At 40.5% G+C, this 19,262-nt stretch overlaps 1 pseudogene; it reads left to right on the forward strand.

The window, feature by feature from the left end:
• The first annotated feature begins 1,137 nt into the window (after nucleotides 1-1,137).
• Nucleotides 1,138-19,042, forward strand: LOC105612264 (DLA class II histocompatibility antigen, DR-1 beta chain-like; annotated as a pseudogene).
• The last annotated feature ends 220 nt before the right edge of the window (nucleotides 19,043-19,262 follow it).

Genomic DNA, 19,262 nt, shown 5'->3' on the forward strand with positions numbered 1-19,262 from the left:
GCCAAATCCAGAAACTTGATTTACCAATGATCCTCAGAAGCCAGGGGGGAAGGGAGAGGTGTGGAGACAGAAAAACAAGACATTACCTTTCAGAAACAACCAGATGTCTCACGCATAAGGGTGACTCATCTGTTGAGGTTGTTCAGTTACTCAGTCATGTCCAGTAATGTTTAAAACAGCGCATTTTTGTTACTCATTAATATATACAACACATAGAACTTAAGTTGTAGTAATTGATTCATTCTTTTTAAAAATAAATTAGTATGATTTGTAAATTGTAATTTGTATGAACAAATTTTGATAGTGTTCTCTTAATTGTATTTCAGAATATTCTTGATATAGAATTGCGTTTTTTTTTTTTTTTGCCAGTCCTATTATTCTATGATATGGTGAACTTTAACTTGGCTTTACCCGATTACCATGTCACAGTAGTGAATTCTGAGTAAATTATGATTTTCTATTTGTCAAATTAAACACGATATTTTCCTGGTTGCAATAGCACAATTTCTAGTAGTTCTAATTATTGTTGGCATCTAGGGACATAGATTCTTCTCAGATCTAGAAACAATGGTGACTGCTATCCAACCTCTCCAAGAAGTGTTGAACTTTCCATATTAAGAGAAATACATTCTTCCAAAATAAGGGAGATACTATTTATATTGCATTCCAAAATTTCAAACTTGCATTACATTATGCTGAGAAATCGGAAGTCGTGGTTGAGAACAATAGATTGGATTTAGGAATTTTAAAGACACTGTTATCTTCAATAAGGTGGAGACTTGTGGGGACCTATGGGGTCATTACATAAGATCAACTCAAATTTTATTTTTTCCAGAAGAGAGTAACAGTGCTGATGAGGGCAGTCTTTAAGTAACTAGAATTGCTGTAAGTAGCTACCTCAATTTATATCAAGCGCAGTTCAGCTCGGTCGCTCCGTCGTGTCTGATTATTTGTGAGCCCATGGACTGCACCACGCCAGGCTTCCCTGTCCTTCACCATCTCCTGGAACTTGCTCAAACTCATGTCCATCAAGTCGGTGATGCCATCCAACCATCTCATCCTCTGTTGACCCCTTCTCCTCCTGCCTTAAATCTTTCCCAGCATCAGGGTCTTTTCCAGTGAGTCAAGTGCTGGCATTCATTAAAAGTAGTTTTATGGACATGCCTATCCATGAAATTACAGTGATAAAAATAGATTCAATATAAGGGGCACTATTCTCTTTGGAAATTGAACGTAAGGTGGTACGATGCAATGGCTGAGCTTGTGGAGTTTGGAATCACATAAAATGGCTCAATTTACCAGCCTTGCATCATTGCAAAAGTTACCTTCCATTCATCATCTTTTTATCTCCATCTGTAGAAATAGAACGTGTATTTCATGGAGATGATGTGAGAATTAAATTTTTTAAAGATGTATAAAAAAGCCTCGCAAAATTAATTCATGGTAGAAAGTAAAAGGCTTAAAAGTTGCTCAATAAATTTTGGTTATTTTTATTGCAATATGGCAAGTATTATCACAAGAACTATTAAGGTACGTAAAGAGGGATTGCTTATCAGAGTTATAGTGAAGTGTGAATTAATTCAGAACTTTAAGATGGTAATTGACCTCTAAAGTCCATTATAAATGTGAGATATTTACATTGCTGCATACTATTTATCTGAAAATAAAATTAGGTTTAAATTATATATCACAATATGCAATTCATAGTTTTTCCATGGTGTTTCATTTCCTGAACACTCTGTAATATATTCATTTGCAAGGTCTATTTATTTATTTTCTTTTTTTAAATTTTATAAATTAAAAAATTTAGTTGGCAGAAAATTGCTTTACAATGTTGGGTGAGTTTCTGCTGTACAACAATGTGAATCAGCTGTAAGTATACATATATCCCCTCCCTCTTGAGCTTCCCTTCAACCCCTTTCCCCATTCTACCCCTCTAGGTCATCACAGAGTACTGAGCTGAGCTTCCTGTATTATACAGCAGTTTCCCACTAGCTGTCTATTACTCTCTCAATTCGTCCCACTTTTCCTTCCCCTACTGTGTCCATAAGTATTTTCTGGAGGTGCCGCTAAACTCAGTGACAGTAACAGGAGACAGACCTGACAGAAAAGAAAGACCTTTTCACTCAGGTTAAATAACTGACTAACTTTAAATTTCCTTTAGTCTGTCAGGGACATTTCCACCCGTAAGGAAGTACAGGCTACGCTCTAATCACAGCTATAATTTTGTCACATCATCTGTTACCAGGAGATGCTCTCCCTTGAGGAGTCCACAGAATCACAGCACTTTTCAGTATTGAAGTAACTGAAAGATTACAATGCTTTCGTTTCTACTGTAGAGGATAAATAATTTACCCACATCTGCAACACTAAGTTATGGTGCAAAAAGGGCTGGATTAAAGGTCTCCTAACTTGCAATCCTTTTCTCTCCAGCACCTCAACTCCTAAACACATGCACACATACATTTGTCAAAATAGCTCAGTCTCCAAATAGAGAGGAATGAAAGCTCCTAAAAGGCTCAAATGTGTGATTCTTCACCGATCAGCACAGAATTGACTCACAATAGGGGCCCAGTTAAAATGTTTCAGACCCAACTGGATCAAACCTTTAAAGCACTAAATTAAAACAATCCTTTTGTTAGAGAAAGAGGACCATCATACTAAATCTCTGACCAGTAACTGATGATGCTTTTCATCTGTGATGCTAATTGGTCTCTAATACTGAGATCACCCAGTTCAGTTCAGTTGAGTCACTCAGTATTTTCCGACACTTCACGACCCCACGGACTGCAGCATGCCAGGCTTCCCTGTCCATCGCCAACTCCTGGGGTTTACTCAAACTCACGTCCATTGAGTCGGTGATGCAATCCAACCATCTCATCCTCTGTCACCCCCTTTTCCTCCCGCCTTCAATCTTTCCCAGCATCAAGGTCTTTTCAAATGAGTCAGTTCTTTGCATCAAGTAGCCAAAGTATTGGAGCTTCAGCTTCAACATCAGTCCTTCCAATGAATATTCATGACTGATTTCCTTTAGGATTGGCTGGTTGGATCTCTTTGCAGTCCAAGGAACTCTCAAAAGTCTTCTCCAACACCACAGTTCAAAAGCATCAATTCTTTTGTGCTCAGCTTTCTTTATAGTCCATCTCTCACATCCATACATGACTATTGGAAAAACCATAGCTTTGACTAGACAGATCTCTGTTGGCAAAGTAATGTCTCTGCTTTTTAATATGCTGTCTAGATTGGTCATAAATTTTCTTCCAAGGAGCAAGCGTCTTTTAATTTCATGCTTGCAGTCACCATCAGCAGTGATTTCGAAGCCCTGCAAAAATAAAGTCTGGATTGGATCACCCAATCCAGGATCAAATACTGAATTCCTTGGTTGCTATCACTTGGGTGGAGGAGGATCACAGAACCCATTTGAGTGGACTTGCCTGCTCCCCTCACACCTTGCCCTTTCCTGTTCTCCGGCATGGTGTGCCTATATTTGTTCAGAGGCTCCTGGATGGCAGCTCTGACAGAACAATTGGTGCTGAGCCCTCCCCTGGCTTGGGCCAGGAAGACCTAGCGTAAGTATATACCTTGGGTAGTGAGCTATTGTGGGGTAGGGGAAGGAAGGAACTTAGTTTTGTCACTGTGTCCAGGTCATGTCCCTTTAGTATTGTGATATAATCTTCAGTGACCAGCTATATTTGTCATATGGATCCCCAATTCTTTCTACACAAAAAGTGTGTAGATAAGCTGCCCTCTATAGAGCTGCATCAGGGGCTTCTATATGTACAAGACACAGTTTTTTTTTTTTTCTCACTTCTCCTCCAATAGAACATCCCTAGCCTTCCATCCCATTCTTTCAGTGTCTTAAAAGGATTTAGAAATAAAGGTGTCAAAATAATTCCCCATTGGCATTTTCCTTTGTTATGTTGAGTTATGCCAGGGAAAGGGAAAATTTCTCTCAGAATTTTATAAGAAACTGTAAAGAATTAGAAAGATCCCCCCTAGAAGATTCTGTGTTATGTCCTCAAGAGGATCTGTGATGTTGGTGCCTCTCTCTAATATGTGAGAATATATCAAAGGGTCTCCCCCATGTCTTTTGTTTCCCCTGAACCCTAATGTTAAAAATGTCTGTATCCCTGCCCTGGAGGTTCTCTGGCAAAAGCTGGGACTAGTTTTCTCCCTATTTCTCCTGGATAAACACCAGGATAAAGCTGGATAAAGTTTAAACAGCTTCTAGTAATCTTTAGTACTTGAAATGACTCTTTAGATGAGGACCATACATGGGCTGTTCTTTGATGCTTTAAAGAACTTAAAGCATCTTCTGAAAACCTAACACAGGTTAGTGTTCACTATGAATGTATTTTGAAACTTTCTAGATGATTATTTTCTCCTACATCTCTTCATTCTTTGATTTGAGCACATGAGAAGAGATTCAACTAGTAGAGAATAAATAAGAGGCTCATTCATCATGCTTACTATTCCTTAATTAATCATGTTTTGTTATCTCTCCTTCTAGTTCTTCCCTACTTTCCCCCAGCTTTGTCATCGCTGTTACTGAAAGTCCCCAAAGTTTGTACAGACCCCCTAGCATTATAATAGATCCACTGGACGAAATAAAACTTACTGAAAATTTCCCTTTTGCTTAAAAATCACCTTTTCCTTTCCTGTGAATGTTTCAGGCAAATAGTGGAAGAATAAAGAGGAATTTTGTCTGAATTTGTTACAGGAAGTGGAAGGGACACAATATCATTAAAATGAGAGTGTTGCAACTGGACCTCCTTCTTCTTTTCCAAGATCCTCATAATAATCAGTTCCCCAGATCATTAATTTATTTGTTTAGGTCACTGATGTTTTTCTGAGCAACTATTATATATGGGGCTCTGTCTGGACTCAGAATTCTATATGAATAATATTGCTAGAAAAATCCTAATTATCATGGAACTTGGCTAGTGACAGGAGAGAAAGATAATTAACAAAGAAAAATATTTCAGAGAGCAATAGTGCTCTGATAAAAGCTATATCAGGTCATGGGACAGAGAAAATAGGATTCACTTGACTTCAGTTCAAGTGGCTAGGGAGGCCTCCTTGAGACAGTGACTTTTATTAATAGTTGAAAAATGAGTGATGAGAAGGAAGCGGTTATATAAAAGACATAAGACAACTGATAAAGAACCAAGAGTGGCAAGATATGTACTGTGTTTAAGGGATCGAAAAAGGCTAGGGTGGCTGAAGCAGAGTAAGTAAGTTGTTGAGTAGAAATATGAGGTTGGAGAGTAAATTAGGAGCCAAATCATTTGGCCCTGATGGCTAAGATAAGAATTTTTTTTTAATTTATGGAAAAAGATATGTGAAGCTACTGAAGGTTTACAAAGAGAGTCAGTTTATATTTACTAAACAAATAATTCTAGTGTATATTGTATTATAGGGATTCATCAGGGAGACATGCAGGATTGCAATAGGATTTCCCAGGGAAGATGTGCTTATGTTCTCATTTACTGTGGTGGTGGCAAAGACAAAAGCAGAGACATTACTTTGCCGACTAAGGTCCTAGTCAAATCTATGGTTTTTCCTGTGGTCATGTATGGATGTGAGAATTGGACTGTGAAGAAGGCTGAGCACCGAAGAATTGATGCTTTTGAACTGTGGTGTTGAAAAGACTCTTGAGAGTCCCTTGGACTGCAAGGAGATCCAACCTGTCCATTCTGAAGGAGATCAGCCCTGGGATTTCTTTGGAAGGAATGATGCTAGAGCTGAAAATCCAGTACTTTGGCCACCTCATGCGAAGAGTTGACTCATTGGAAAAGACTCTGATGCTGGGAGGGATTGGGGGCAGGAGGAGAAGGGGATGACCAAGGATGAGATGGCTGGATGGCATCATCGATTCGATGGACGTGAGTTTGAGTGACCTCTGGGAGATGGTGATGGAAGGGAGGCCTGGCATGCTGCAATTAATGAGGTCACAAAGAGTCGGACATGACTGAGCAACTGAACTGAACTGAACTTATATTCAATTAGGAGATTAATAGGGAGCTATGAATATCATAAGAGAAATGCAATTTTTTTTTCATTTCCGGAGGAGACTAACAATGCTGGTCATGGGAATATTCTGAATAAATTGTAATTGTACCACATCAATTCTCTCAATTCATATAATGTTGCCATTTGTCAAAAAATGTAGTCTGATTGATACATATATTCATGAATTAAAGTGAGGAGAATGGTTTTGATCTAGGGGCACTATTTTCTTCAGAAATTCAATGTGAGGTTGTATAAGGTAATGGCTGAGCTTATGGTGTTTGGAGTCACCTATCTCTTTGTGACCCCATGGACTATAGTCCTAGGAATTCTCCAGGCCATAATACTGGAGTGGGTAGCCTTTCTCTTCTCCAGGGGATCATCCCAACTCAGGGATCAAACCCAGTTCTCCTGCATTGCAGATGGATTCTTTACCAGTTGAACCACAAGGGAAGCCCACAACTTTCTATAACTTGACTCAATGAGGAGTGAACAATTCGTTAGCTTTGCATCCTTGCAAAGGTTGTTTAACCTCCAACAACCATTTTATTCTTACCTATGTATTTTGAGAAGACTACTTAAATCACTGAGATGATGTGAGAATTAAATTTTTAAAATGTGTAAAATGCCATTGTGAATTCTGTATACAAAAATCTCAAATATTGCTGAATACATTTTAGCAATTTTAATTGTAGCATGGAGAGTACTCTGTCACTAGACATTAAGGCATGTAAAGGAGGCTTGCTTATTAGAACTCGGGTGGAGTGTAAATGAACACAACTTCAAACGGGGAGTTGTACTTTAAAGTTCATTCTGCATCTGAGAGATTGTATTTATATTCAAATAAAGTGTAATAAACCTAAAAGTAGAACTATAGTGTTTAAAATTATATAACTATAATAAAGGCTGTAAGATAGTTTTTCAATAGCATTCTGTTTTATTTTAAATTGAAGTAGAGTTGTATACAATATTATATGATACAGGTATGCAACATAGTAATTCACAGTTTTAAAAGGTTAAACTCCATTTATAGACATTATAAAATATTAGCTCCATTCCTTCTGTTATACAATATATCCTTGTAGCTCATTTTTTATTCTATACATAATAGTTTGTACCTCTTAACCCCCTTCCCTTTTTTGCCCCTCCTCATTTCCCTCTTCCCACTGGTAACCATTAGCTTGTTCTCTATATCTTTGAATCTGATTCTTTTTGCTATAAGTCCTAGTTTGTTTTGGGCTTCCCAGGTGGCACTAGTGGAAAGAACCCACCTGTCAACGCAGGTAGACATAAGAGACACAGGTTCGATCCCTGGGTTGGGAAGATTCCATGGAGGAGGGCGTGGCAACCTACTCCAGTATTCTTGCCTGGAGAATCCCGTGGATAGAGGAGCCTGGCAGGTTGTAGTCCATAGTATCGCACAGAGTTGGACACGACTGAAGCGACTTAGCATACAAGCACATGCTAGTTTGTTTTAGTTTTTAGATTCCACATATAAGAGCTATCATACAATATCATACAATATCTGTCTTGCTCTCCCTGACAGAACACCACTCCAATTCCCTCCATGTTGCCGCAAATGGCAAAATTTCATTATTTTTTGTTGGCTATATACACCACATCTTATCCATTCATCTGTTGATTGACACTAGTCTCCATACTTCGGCAATTATAATTAATGCTGCATGAATCATTTTGAATTAGTGTTTTCTTTTCTTTTTCCTTTTAGATATATACCCAGGAATGGAATTGCTGGATTCTAGTTTTAGTTTTTTGAAAAACCTCCATGAAATCTTCCACAGTGGCTGCACCAATTCACATTCCCACCAACAGTGTACGAGTGTTCCCTTTTCTCTACATCCTCTCCCGCATGTGTTACTTGTGTTCTTTTTGATGATAACCATTCCTACAGGTTGAGATTATGTCTCACTGTGGTCTTAATTTGCATTTCTTTGATGATCAATGATGTTGAGTATTTTACGTGCGCCTAGTGGCCATCTGTATGTCTTCTTTAGAAAAATATGTATTCAGGTATTTTGCTCATTTTTAAATTGGGTTGTTTGGTTTTTAAAATTTAATTTTGAGTTGTATGAGCTGTTTATATATTTTGGATATTAATTCCTTATCATTTATGCTATTAACAAATATTATCTACCATTCAGTCTTTTCATTTTGTCAATGGTTTCCTTTACTGCGCAAAAACTTTAAGGTTTAATTAGGTCCCATTTGTTTATTTTTGCTTTTATTTCCTTCGCTTTAGGAGTCAGATCCATAAAATTCTGCTATGATCTATGTCAAATAATGTTCTGCCTATGTTTTCGTCTAGAACTTACGTGGTTTCTGGTCTTACATTTATGCCTTAATCCATTTTGAGTTTATTTTTGTATATGGTGTTAGAGAATGTTCTGATTTCATTTTTTTGCATGGAGCAGCTCTGTTTTCCCAGCACTAATTATTGAAGAGACTGTCTTTTCTCCATTGTATATTTTTGTCTCCTTTTCATTGTGTTCTATTTCTTGAACACATCATAATAAATTTAATAGCAAGGTCTTCTCATATCTTTCCTTAGGATAAAGCACAAGAGGAGATGTATTTAGGGGACATATTTCCAATAAAATGAGGAAATCATAATGAGTACTGGGAGTAAAAGGTCGAACACATTTTCATACAAACACTAATTATGCTAAAACTGAGTTATTGTGCCAAAGATTGACTTTGAGTCCTTTATCAATTCTTCAGTTCCCTGCGTATTTTGATTTGGACAGTTGGCCTTTTCACACTGTTAGATTGTGCACTCTACAAAGGTATCTTTAATACCTTCTAGTCCCCAGAGATTGTCTCTTTTAAGTTTCTTTATGTGTTTTCTGGAGGTGTCACTAAAGTCAGTGACACTATCAGCAGACATATTTGAAAAACCTTTTTACTCGGGTTAAATTATTGTCTAGCTTTAAATTTTCTTTAGCTTATTGAGACGTCTCAAGCTGTTAGGAGCGACAGGCTGCTGTCTAATCAACAGCGATAATTCTATCATATCATCAGTTACCAGGAGATGCTGTTCCTTGAGGAGTCCACAGAATCACAGCACTTTTCAGTACTGAAGCAACTGAAAGGTCACAGTGCCTTCATTTCAACTGTAGAGGGTAAGTAATTTCCCCAAATCTGTAAGACTAAGTTGCAGTGAAACAAGGGACTGATTAAAGGTCTCCTAGACATTTCTTTGCCAACAAAGGTCCATCTAGTCAAGGCTATGGTTTTTCCTGTATGTATGGATGTGAGTGTTGGACTGTGAAGAAAGCTGAGCACCGACGAATTGATGCTTTTGAACTGTGGTGTTGGAGAAGACTCTTGAGAGTCCCTTGGACTGCAAGGAGATCCAACCAGTCCATTCTAAAGGAGATCAGCCCTGGGGTTTTTTTGGAGGGAATGATGCTGAAGCTGAAACTCCAGTACTTTGTACATCTCATGCGAAGAGTTAACTCATTGGAAAAGACTCTGATGCTGGGAGGGATTGTTGGCAGGAGGAGAAGGGGACGACAGAGGGTGAGATGGCTGGATGGCATCACTGACTCCATGGATGCAGTCTGAGGTTGAACTCCAGGAGTTGGTGATGAATAGGGAGACCTGGTGTGCTGCGATTCACTGGGTTGCAAAGAGTCAGACACGACTGAGTGACTGAACTGAACTGAACTGAACTTGCAATCATTTTCTATCCACCACCTCAACTTCTAAACACATCCACACATACATTTGTCAAAATAGCTCTTTCTCCAAATGCAGGGGAAAGAAACAATCCTAAAAGTCAAACTTGTGTATATTAATAATTCACTGGCCAGCATACAGATGGCTCACAACAAGGGCTCAATTAAAATGTTTCATATGTGACTGGACAAACCTTTGAAGCAATAAATGAAAACCTTTTAAGGGAGGAAATTCTAAAGTTTCAGAAGAGGACGCTCATACTAAATCTCTGCTCAGCAACTGATGATGCTTCCCATCTCTGGTGCTGATTGGTTCTCCAACACTGAGATCACCCAATCCAGGAACAAAGATATGAGCCCTTGGTTGGTATCACTTGGAATGTGGATGGAGGAGGACTCATGTCTTCACTGAGTGAGACTTCCCTGCTCCCCCACACCTTGTCGTTTCCTGTTCAACAGCATGGTGTGACTGTGTTTCCGTAGAGGCTCCTGGATGGCAGCTCTGACAGTGATACTGATAGTGATGAACCCTCCCCTGGCTTGGGCCAGGGACACCCCCACATAAGTGTCTGCCTTGGGGCAGGGGGTGAACTATCATGGGATGGGGGAAGGAAAGGAGCTAGGTTTGTCACTGTGTTCAGGCCATGTCCCTTAAAATTGTGACATATTCTCCATACCTATATATAGTGGCTAAGCTGGGTCTGAATAATTGGTAACATTTCTGATGTTCATATGTAACATCAGTGTGCCTTATGAAATATTTCAATATATAGGGGAAATTTTAATTCATTTCACATTTATTATTTGAAAATTTCCATAAAGATTTACACTATGTACTAGAGATCATGGCTATGTGCTGAGGAACATGAATTCTCCTCTGGAGTTTATTATCAATTTTATTATGAAGTTGAGCTTTGGTTGCCAAATAAAATATAAGACAGTCAGTTAAATTTAAATTTGAATTTCAAATAAACAGCAAATAATTTATCCAGAATCTTTCACTGGGCACACTGTATTTTTATTTGCTAAATGGCACATGGCCAAGGGATGGCCAACTATATGTATGGCCATACATACAGTTCTGTTACTATATACACAGAACACGACTGTGGACTAGCATTGATAACCACAACCATGTAGGTTGATACATACAAGCTACAGTGAACAGCAACTTCACACTTTATTTTTTAACTTTCTTGTCTCTCAAGTAGGACCTCAGAGGATTTGTGAATAGTAAGACATGGATGGTCTGATCCAGGTTCCTCTCCTCCCTAGAATCATACCTAAAGGGCCAGAGAGCTTTAGGAAGGTTTGTTCAGTTTTGGTAAACTGTCTAATTGAGAATGTCATCTTTTCTTAGTTTCCCCCCTTCTGAGGGGATTTGATTACAGAAGTGAGAGTTCTATATCTGACCAAGGCTGGCAATTTGATATCTACTAGTATTATTGAGAGTAGGGAATCAAAAGTTAGAAGATAAGTTAGTTTGGGCCATTGTACTGGATGAAATGGCTGTGGCTGAAATTTACTACTGAATATAGGTAATGGCTCAGTGGAATGAAAATCAAGAAGGATGATGATGATGTGAGGAATAAATTAACATGGCTTAGTGACTGACTGGGGCTTCCAGGTGGCACTAATGGTAAGGAGACTTAAGAGGTGCGGGATTGACCCCTGGATGGGGAAGATCCCCTGGAGGAAGGCATGGCAACCCTGCTCAGTATTCTTGCCTGGAGAATCCTATGGACAGAAGAACTTGGCAGGCTACGGTCCATGGTGTAGCAGAGACAGACACAGCTGAGGCAGCTTAGCACACATGCACTGACTTGTTGACAAGGCAAAGAAATCAGTAAACCTTCCTTTCAAACAAATTCGGTAACAAATGTGCTGGAAAAATAGCTTTGCACTGGGTCCAGATTTTAAAAAAAACATATTTCATGTAACATCAATGTTTTTTAACAGATATAATATTCCGTTTAAAATGCAATTCTCAGCACACCATCATTAGCAGTGTTTTTCTTTTTTAATCACTGATTTTTCAGATGGTTTACCTCATGATTCTTAGGCAGTACATCCCTTTCATCTCCTTCCTTTGCCAAAGCAAATTTAGGCGATATCTGGAGCAATTTTTTATTGTCACAACTGGGGGACTGTTCTGATATCTAGTGTGTAGAAGCCAGAGATGCAGGAAAACAGACTAAAATGTATAAAACAGCACATTCACAACAAAGAATTACCTGATCCAAAAATGTCAACAGTGTTGAAGTTAAAAACATTGGATTGCACTGTGTTATATATAAAAGTCTAGACACACACTTTTACTCACCTATCAATTCAGTTCCTTGCGGTTTATTTTACCATGTTTTTACCAAAAAAAGCCAGGCAATTGTATACAGTCACCATTTTCTTGAACTTGTTCAATCAATGCAAGTTCAGTTCATTTCAGTCGCTCAGTCATGTCTGACTTTTTGCGACCCCATGGACTGCAGCACACCAGGCTTCCCTGCCCATCACCAACTTCCAGAACTTGCTCAAACTCTTGTCCAAAAGTCGGTGATGCCATCCAACCATCTCATCCTCTGTCGTCCCCTTCTCCTCTGGTCTTCAATCTTTCATAGCATCAGAGTCTTTTCCAATGAGTCAGTTCTTGGCATCAGGTGGTCAAAGTATTGGAGCTTCAGCTTCAGCATCAGTTCTTCCAGTGAATATTCAGGACTGAGTTCCTTTAGGATGGAATGATTGGATCTCCTCACAGTCCAAGGGACTCTCAAGAATCTTCTGCAGCACCACAGTTCAAAAGCATCAGTTCTTCGGCGCTCAGCTTTCTTTATGGTCCAACTCTCACATCCATATATAGCTACTGGAAAAACCATAGCTTTGACTAGACAGACTTTGTTGGCAAAGTAATGCCTCTGCTTTTTAATAAGCTGTCTAGGTTGGTCATAGCTTTCTTCCAAGGAGCGTCTTTTAATTTCATGGCTGCATTCACCACCTGCAGTGATTTTGGAGCCCAAGAAAATAGAGTCTGTCACTGTTTTCCCATCTATTTGCCTTGAAGTAATGGGAACAGATGCCATGATCTTAGTTTTTTGAATGTTGAGTTTTAAGCCAGCTTTTTCACTCTCCGCTTTCACTTTCATCAAGAGGCTCTTTAGTTCCTCTTCGCTTTCTGCCATAAGGGTGGTGTCATCTGCATATCTGAGGTTATTGATATTTCTCCTGGCAATCTTTATTCCAGCTTGTGCTTTATTCAGGCCAGTGTTTCTCATGCTGTACTTTGCATGTAAATTAAATAAACAGGGTGATAATATAGAGACTTTACATACTTTTTTCCCAATTTGGGAGTAGTCTATTCTGTGTCCAGTTTTAACTATCGCTTCTTGACCTGCATACAGATTTCTCAGGAGGCAGGTCAGGTAGTCTGGTATTCCCATCTCTTAAAGAATTTTCCACAGCTTGTTGTGATCCACACAGTCAAAGATTTGGGCATAGTCTACCAACTAGAAGTAGATGTTTTTCTGGGACTCTCTACATTTTTATTTTTTACTTTATGCAATGTTTTTCAATATTGCATGAGTTGTTCATCACCTGTTAACTTTCAACAACTTGCTTTTGTAAGTCATAAGTAGTAGTGACTGCACACATTTTTCAGTAAAATGCTTCAGTCTTCTGTGGTAATTGTATATTCTATGTTATTGAAAGGGCTTCCCAGGTGGCTCAATGGTAAAGAATCTGTCTGCCATGCAGGAGACACGAGTTTTATCCCTGTGTCAGGAAGATCCCCTGGAGAATAAAATAGCAACCCTCTCCAGTATTCTCACCCGGGGAAAACTCATGGACAGAGGACCCTTTGCGGGCTACAGTCCATGGGGTCACAAAAGAGTCAGACACGACATAGTGGCTAATCCACATATTGAAATTGTTAAATATTTTCATTTATTCATCTCAATTGCAGGGTTATTCTTTAAATCTGTTTTGATATTTTCATAGTTCAATTAAACAGAAAGATAAAACAAAATATATACATATATATGATTTAAAGGTATACTTATGCATGTGTGTGTGTTAGTCATTCAGTTGGGTCCAACTCTTTGTGACCCCATGGACTGCAGCCTGCCAGGCTCCTCTGCCCATGGAATTATCCAAGCAAGAATACTGGAGTGGGTAGCTTTTTGCTTCTCCAGGGGATCTTTTCAACCCAGGGGTTGAACCCGTGTCCCCTGTATTGCAGGCAGATTCTTTACTGTCTGAGCCATCAGGGAAATCCTGAATATATCCACACATATATGTATGATATTTAAAATATTGAAATATAGAAGCACATATGATGATAAGAACTGAGAGACATCTAACCTTCTCAGGTCAGATCTTCCAAATGGATTTTTGCACCAATTTTTGAAAAAAATCTGATATTCTGAGTTTTTTGGATTTAGAAAAGCTGTTGTGGGATTGTGGACCTGTAGGATGATGTTGCTTTTAATATCCTCAAAACTCTTCAGCAGTTTCCCTTTACATTTATTGTTACTGTAAAGCCAAGATCCTAACACACCCAGCTCCCTGCGATTTCTCATCTTTACTCTCCTTCCTCTCACTCAGTGCTCCAGTGAACTGTTTTCTTGTCATTTCTTGAACTGATGGAGAAATTCATCAATTCTTTCATATTTTGGTCCATTGTATTATTTTATCTAAAATGTGACTCCTTTTCCCCCAAACTGAGATTCATAGCCGCTTTTCCTCTAGCTCATATCCACTTAACCTTTCATATCACATCTTCCTTTAGAGATGACTTCTTTGGGACCCTAATGTAATTTAGATCATCCTGTAACTCTCTGTTATGGATTTGCACATTTCTCTTTTGACGTTTCTCACTCTCATCTAAATCCTTGCATGGTTGAATTTTTTCCATCACTTTTACTAAATAGTAAGCTTCTTTGGATTCCTAGCGGGCAGCACAGGCCTGAAGCTCACCAGTAAAGAAGTAAGTGCTCTGGAAGAAGAGCTAAAAAACTTGTAGGGGTGAGAGGAGGGGGTCATGAGTGTCTTTCTGGTCGGGGCTTCTGGGAAGAGTGGTGATGGGGAAAATCCTGGGCCAGCTCAGGCTTGAAGGGCTCCAGTCAATCACTGAAGCCACTTGGAGACCAGAGGGGTCTCCTCTGCCCACCTTCGCCTCCCTCCACTGTAGGCAGATGAAAGAAGGACCCGTGGTGGTTGAGGGGTGCCTGTGGAGCCATGAGCGAGCCCTAGTGGCCCTCCTGCGCTTGGGCAGCCCTCATTGGTGGCCGTCACATCAGTTCCTTCCTGGAAGCCCACCAGGGCGACTGAATCCTGCTGTTCCCACAGCACATTTCATGGTGCAGGGCAAGTCCAAGTGTCATTTCTCCATCCGGACTGAGCAGGTGCGGTTCTTGGCAGATACTTCTATAATCAGAAGGAGTTGGTGCATTTTGACAGTGACAACGTGGGTGAGTTCAGGGCAGTGACTGAGCTGGGTAGGCTCTAAGCTGAGAGTTGGAATCACCAGAAGGACTTCGTGGAGTGGACATGGGCTGTGGTGGACACGTTCTGCAGACACAACTACTGGGTTGGTGAGAGCGTCACGGTGTAGCAGCAAGGTGAGCACGGGGGTGGGCGGCCAGGGGACTGGGGACAGTGTGTGTGTGTGTGTGTGTGTGTGTGTGTGTGGCTCAGAGACGGAGGAACCTGATGTGCCTAAGGAGGGTTCCTGTGAGAGCGTGTTGCCTGGAGAAATGACACTCGGACTTGCCCTGCACCATGAAATGTGCTGTGGGACCAGCAGGATTCGGTCACCCTGCTGGGCTCCCAGGAAGGAACTGATGTGAAGGCCACCAATGAGGGCTGCCCAAGCGCAGGAGGGCTACTAGGGCTCGCTCATGGCTCCACAGGCACCCCTCAACTGCCACGGGCTCTTCTTTCATCTGCCTGTGCGACTTTGTCAGTTATTGCGAAAGGAAAGAGACAGTGTGTGTGGTGCGGGGAGTACCCTGGAATCTGGGAGGACCAGGAGGGAGTGTGGGTGTGTGGGGGGGCACGGTGCAGAAGGGAGACTCCAGGCACCCCTGATGGTCCTTGTGGGAGAAAAGAGGTGGGGGAGGGGAGTCAACACTGGTGGGTGGGTGGTTAGAGAGGCGAGGGGACTTCAAGGTGTCTGTGGTTGGGGGGAGGGTTTGGGGGAGGAGAGGTGAGGAATGTTCAAGGATTGGCAGCATGTGAGGAGAGTCACAACCTGCTCTAGGTACACACCCTCTTAATACTGACGCCCCAGAAATAAGTGTGTAGGTGTCTGCGTGCAGAAGCATTTCATTGATAAAGAGAGAGCAGACTAATTCTTGAGAGATGGGGAACTTCTGAAGCACTTCTGATTACTCTAAGCCTTGTTTATGCCTAAATTTCTTGCTTTTTTGGTTTTCTTTATATGTACTTTTACATAGTTGAAATGCTTGTGAAACCAGCTTTCTGAATTATATTGATAGCTTTGCCACTTAACACACTGTTACTTTTTTTATAATGAATGCTAATAGTTTTTGTGTGGTTACATATTATTTATTTTGATAGTTGTAAAATATACATTACATTCCCTTTTGTTAGATATTTCTTCCATTATGGCCAAATACTTTTTGTTTGTTTGTTTTTGTTTGTTTGTTCATTTGTTTTAACTGTGTTTATTGTGGCTGGTGGAGTTCAGAACAAGGCACTAAGACCATGTATCAGTGAATTCCAAACCCTGCCCCAAACTGAGGCGTTCTAAAGTGTGAGTGCCTGGACACAGCTTTCCCAGGATTTCATATTCTATCTCTACACTTACCCCACTACTCTTTCCTAAGTTATCCACATTACTTTGAACCATATTTTCTCTCTAATGAAACAAAAATAATATGTAGCTAACACATATTGAAGGCTAAATTCCAGTTGTGGCTTAACATACTTTAGGTGCAATCATCCTCAGATAACCTTCAGAGATCACTTCGTATTATTATCCTCCTTGGCAGGTCATAAAGCTGAGGCACAGAGAACGTGCATATTACACTAGGATCCATCAGTAAGAGAGAGAGCTCGGAACTGAACCCAGGCAGCATGGTTACAGAAGTTGTGTTATTCATGAGTACACAATTGCTTTGCAAAAAATTGTAAACACTTCAGTTGAATAATGAATAAATGGTTCATTGGATAAAGAAACCCACAAATTTCCTCCACATCTCTCAAATCTAATGTGTTCATGCTGTAAGGATTAAAGACAAGGCTCATGGCACTAACTGCTATTTAGCCACATGGCCAGCTCTAGTGGGGCCTGTCCAAGGCTGCAGTCTGGAACAGCACACTGAATGAAGAAAGGCAGCCAGTCAGGGAGACTTACTGTCTCCTTCACTTAGTCCCGCTGCTTTTTCCTTCCTAGTGGAGCCTACAATAACTGTGTATTCTGCAAAGACCCAGCTCCTGCAGCACCACAACCTCCTGGTCTTTTCTGTGAATGGTTTCTACCCAGGACACGTTGAAGTCAGGTGGTTCCGGAATGGCCATGAAGAGGAGGCTGGGGTGATCTCCACAGGCCTGATCCAGAATGGAAACTGGCCCTTCCAGACCGTGGTGATGCTTGAAACAGTTCCTCAGAGTGGAGAGGTCTACACCTGCTAAGTGGATCACCCCAGCTGGATGAGCCCGCTCACAGTGGAATGGAGTGAGAAGCTTTCCGATCTCATAATTTCCTCACCTACCAAGGATGGGGCTTGCTTACCTCTGAGTGTCAAGTTTCTCCTAGCTCCACACCATATTTTTTATTTGCTTCATGCTCTTTCTTTCTTAGCATAAATTGTTGGGGAGTAGCCGTGATATCCGGTGATAGAAATCCTCTGATAGTTTACAGATATGCTTTGATAGTTCCTATCAATACCTATACCTGCTGGTGAGACAGTTCTTCCTGGCAGGCAGAGAAGAGGTGTCCCTGCTCTGAGTCTCCATGATATCACAGTTCATCAGTCCCCTTTGTTGGGCTGGACTTGTACATCTAATGCTGTCGCTCTGGGTTCACTGTTATTTGAGAAGGAGCACATCCTCTACAGTGTAGGGACCTTCTTGATATGAGAGGAGTCCAGTCTCAGCGCTGCCTTTTATTAGCTCTGTCCTACTAGACAAGCTACTTAGCATCTTTGAGTCTCAGGCCCCACAACCATGAGATGGAGAAGTCATAGCTTTACATCAGGGTTGTGATGTTTAAATGAGTTCGATGCCTTAACCTCGTAGCTACTCTGTGTGATTTTTAATCTCTTTTTTGTAATGACCAGGTATTCTAATTCTTCCAGGCAACCTTCTTCTCCCATCCTCAAAGCTTAGGGAAGTTGGATTGGGATAAAGATCACTGAAACTGACTTCTTTTCTAGGGGCATGATCTGACTCTGCTCAGAGCAAGATGATGAGTGGAGTCAGGGGCTTTGTTCTGGGTCTGCTCTTCCTTGGGATCAGGTTGTTCATCTACTTTGGGAATCAGAAAGGTAAGGAACCTGTTGGCAGCTGATACTCACTTTTGAGTGAAGAAATATGGCTTTGCTCAGTTAGTTCTCTGTATATCAATGAACTCATCTAAAGCCTTTCCTTCCCTTGCGTGCATGCCTGATAAATCACTTCAGTCATATTCAACCCTGTGATCCCATGGACTGTAGCCTGCCAGGCTCCTCTGTTCATAGGATTCTCCAGGCAAGAATACTGGAGTGGGTCGCCATGCCCTCATGTAGGGGATTTTCCCCACCCAAGGATCGAACCCACTTCTCTTATGTCTCCTGCATTGGCAGGCAGGTTCTTTACCACTAGACCTACCTGGGAAGCCCCTATTGACCTCAATTTCCTGAAAGTCTAGGATTCAATAGGCCTTGGAAACTTAGAAACTTATGTTTGAAACATAAGAGATTATGGCATTTAGAGATAAGAAAAAGGTTAGCATGCATGGTGATTTAGGGTGGAGACTCTGGGACAAATGGACACCAAAGCTGATGAAATTACATTCCATTTGTGAGAGGAAAGCTTCATGCTCTTGATGCCTGCTCTCCTGTCTGGCCTTGCAGGCTGGCCTCATGTGATGTGGGCTGTGGTATTTGAGAAATCTTAGAAGACTGATCTGGGCCTGGGGATACTGTGTTTTAGAGACTGACTTTCCTCCATTTATTATAAGTATATTTCTTCCCTTCTCTTTCCCCAAACACTCTGGACTTCAGCCAGCAGGTAATGCTCTTTAATTCTCTTTTAAACTAATATTTACTCTCTCCATAACAGATGGTAGGGGTAACAAGACTGGAAAGAGAAATAATGGAAAAGATTTTGAATCAGATTGAATCAAATAATTGAATAATAATAAATTGAATAATTCAAATAATTGAATAATCATATTGAATCAAATAATGGAAAAGATTTTGATCAGGCAGTTGATATTAAAGCTTCTTCTCTCCACTAAACAGGAAGGACTGTGCTCTAAGGTAGCTTTGGCTCAGGAAGACATAAGAATTTGCTCTCCTTCTCAATATAATGCTTTAACATGATGCCCTGAAAGAGCAT

Source organism: Ovis aries, chromosome 20, assembly GCF_016772045.2.
Source record: "Ovis aries strain OAR_USU_Benz2616 breed Rambouillet chromosome 20, ARS-UI_Ramb_v3.0, whole genome shotgun sequence".
NCBI lineage: Eukaryota > Metazoa > Chordata > Mammalia > Artiodactyla > Bovidae > Ovis > Ovis aries.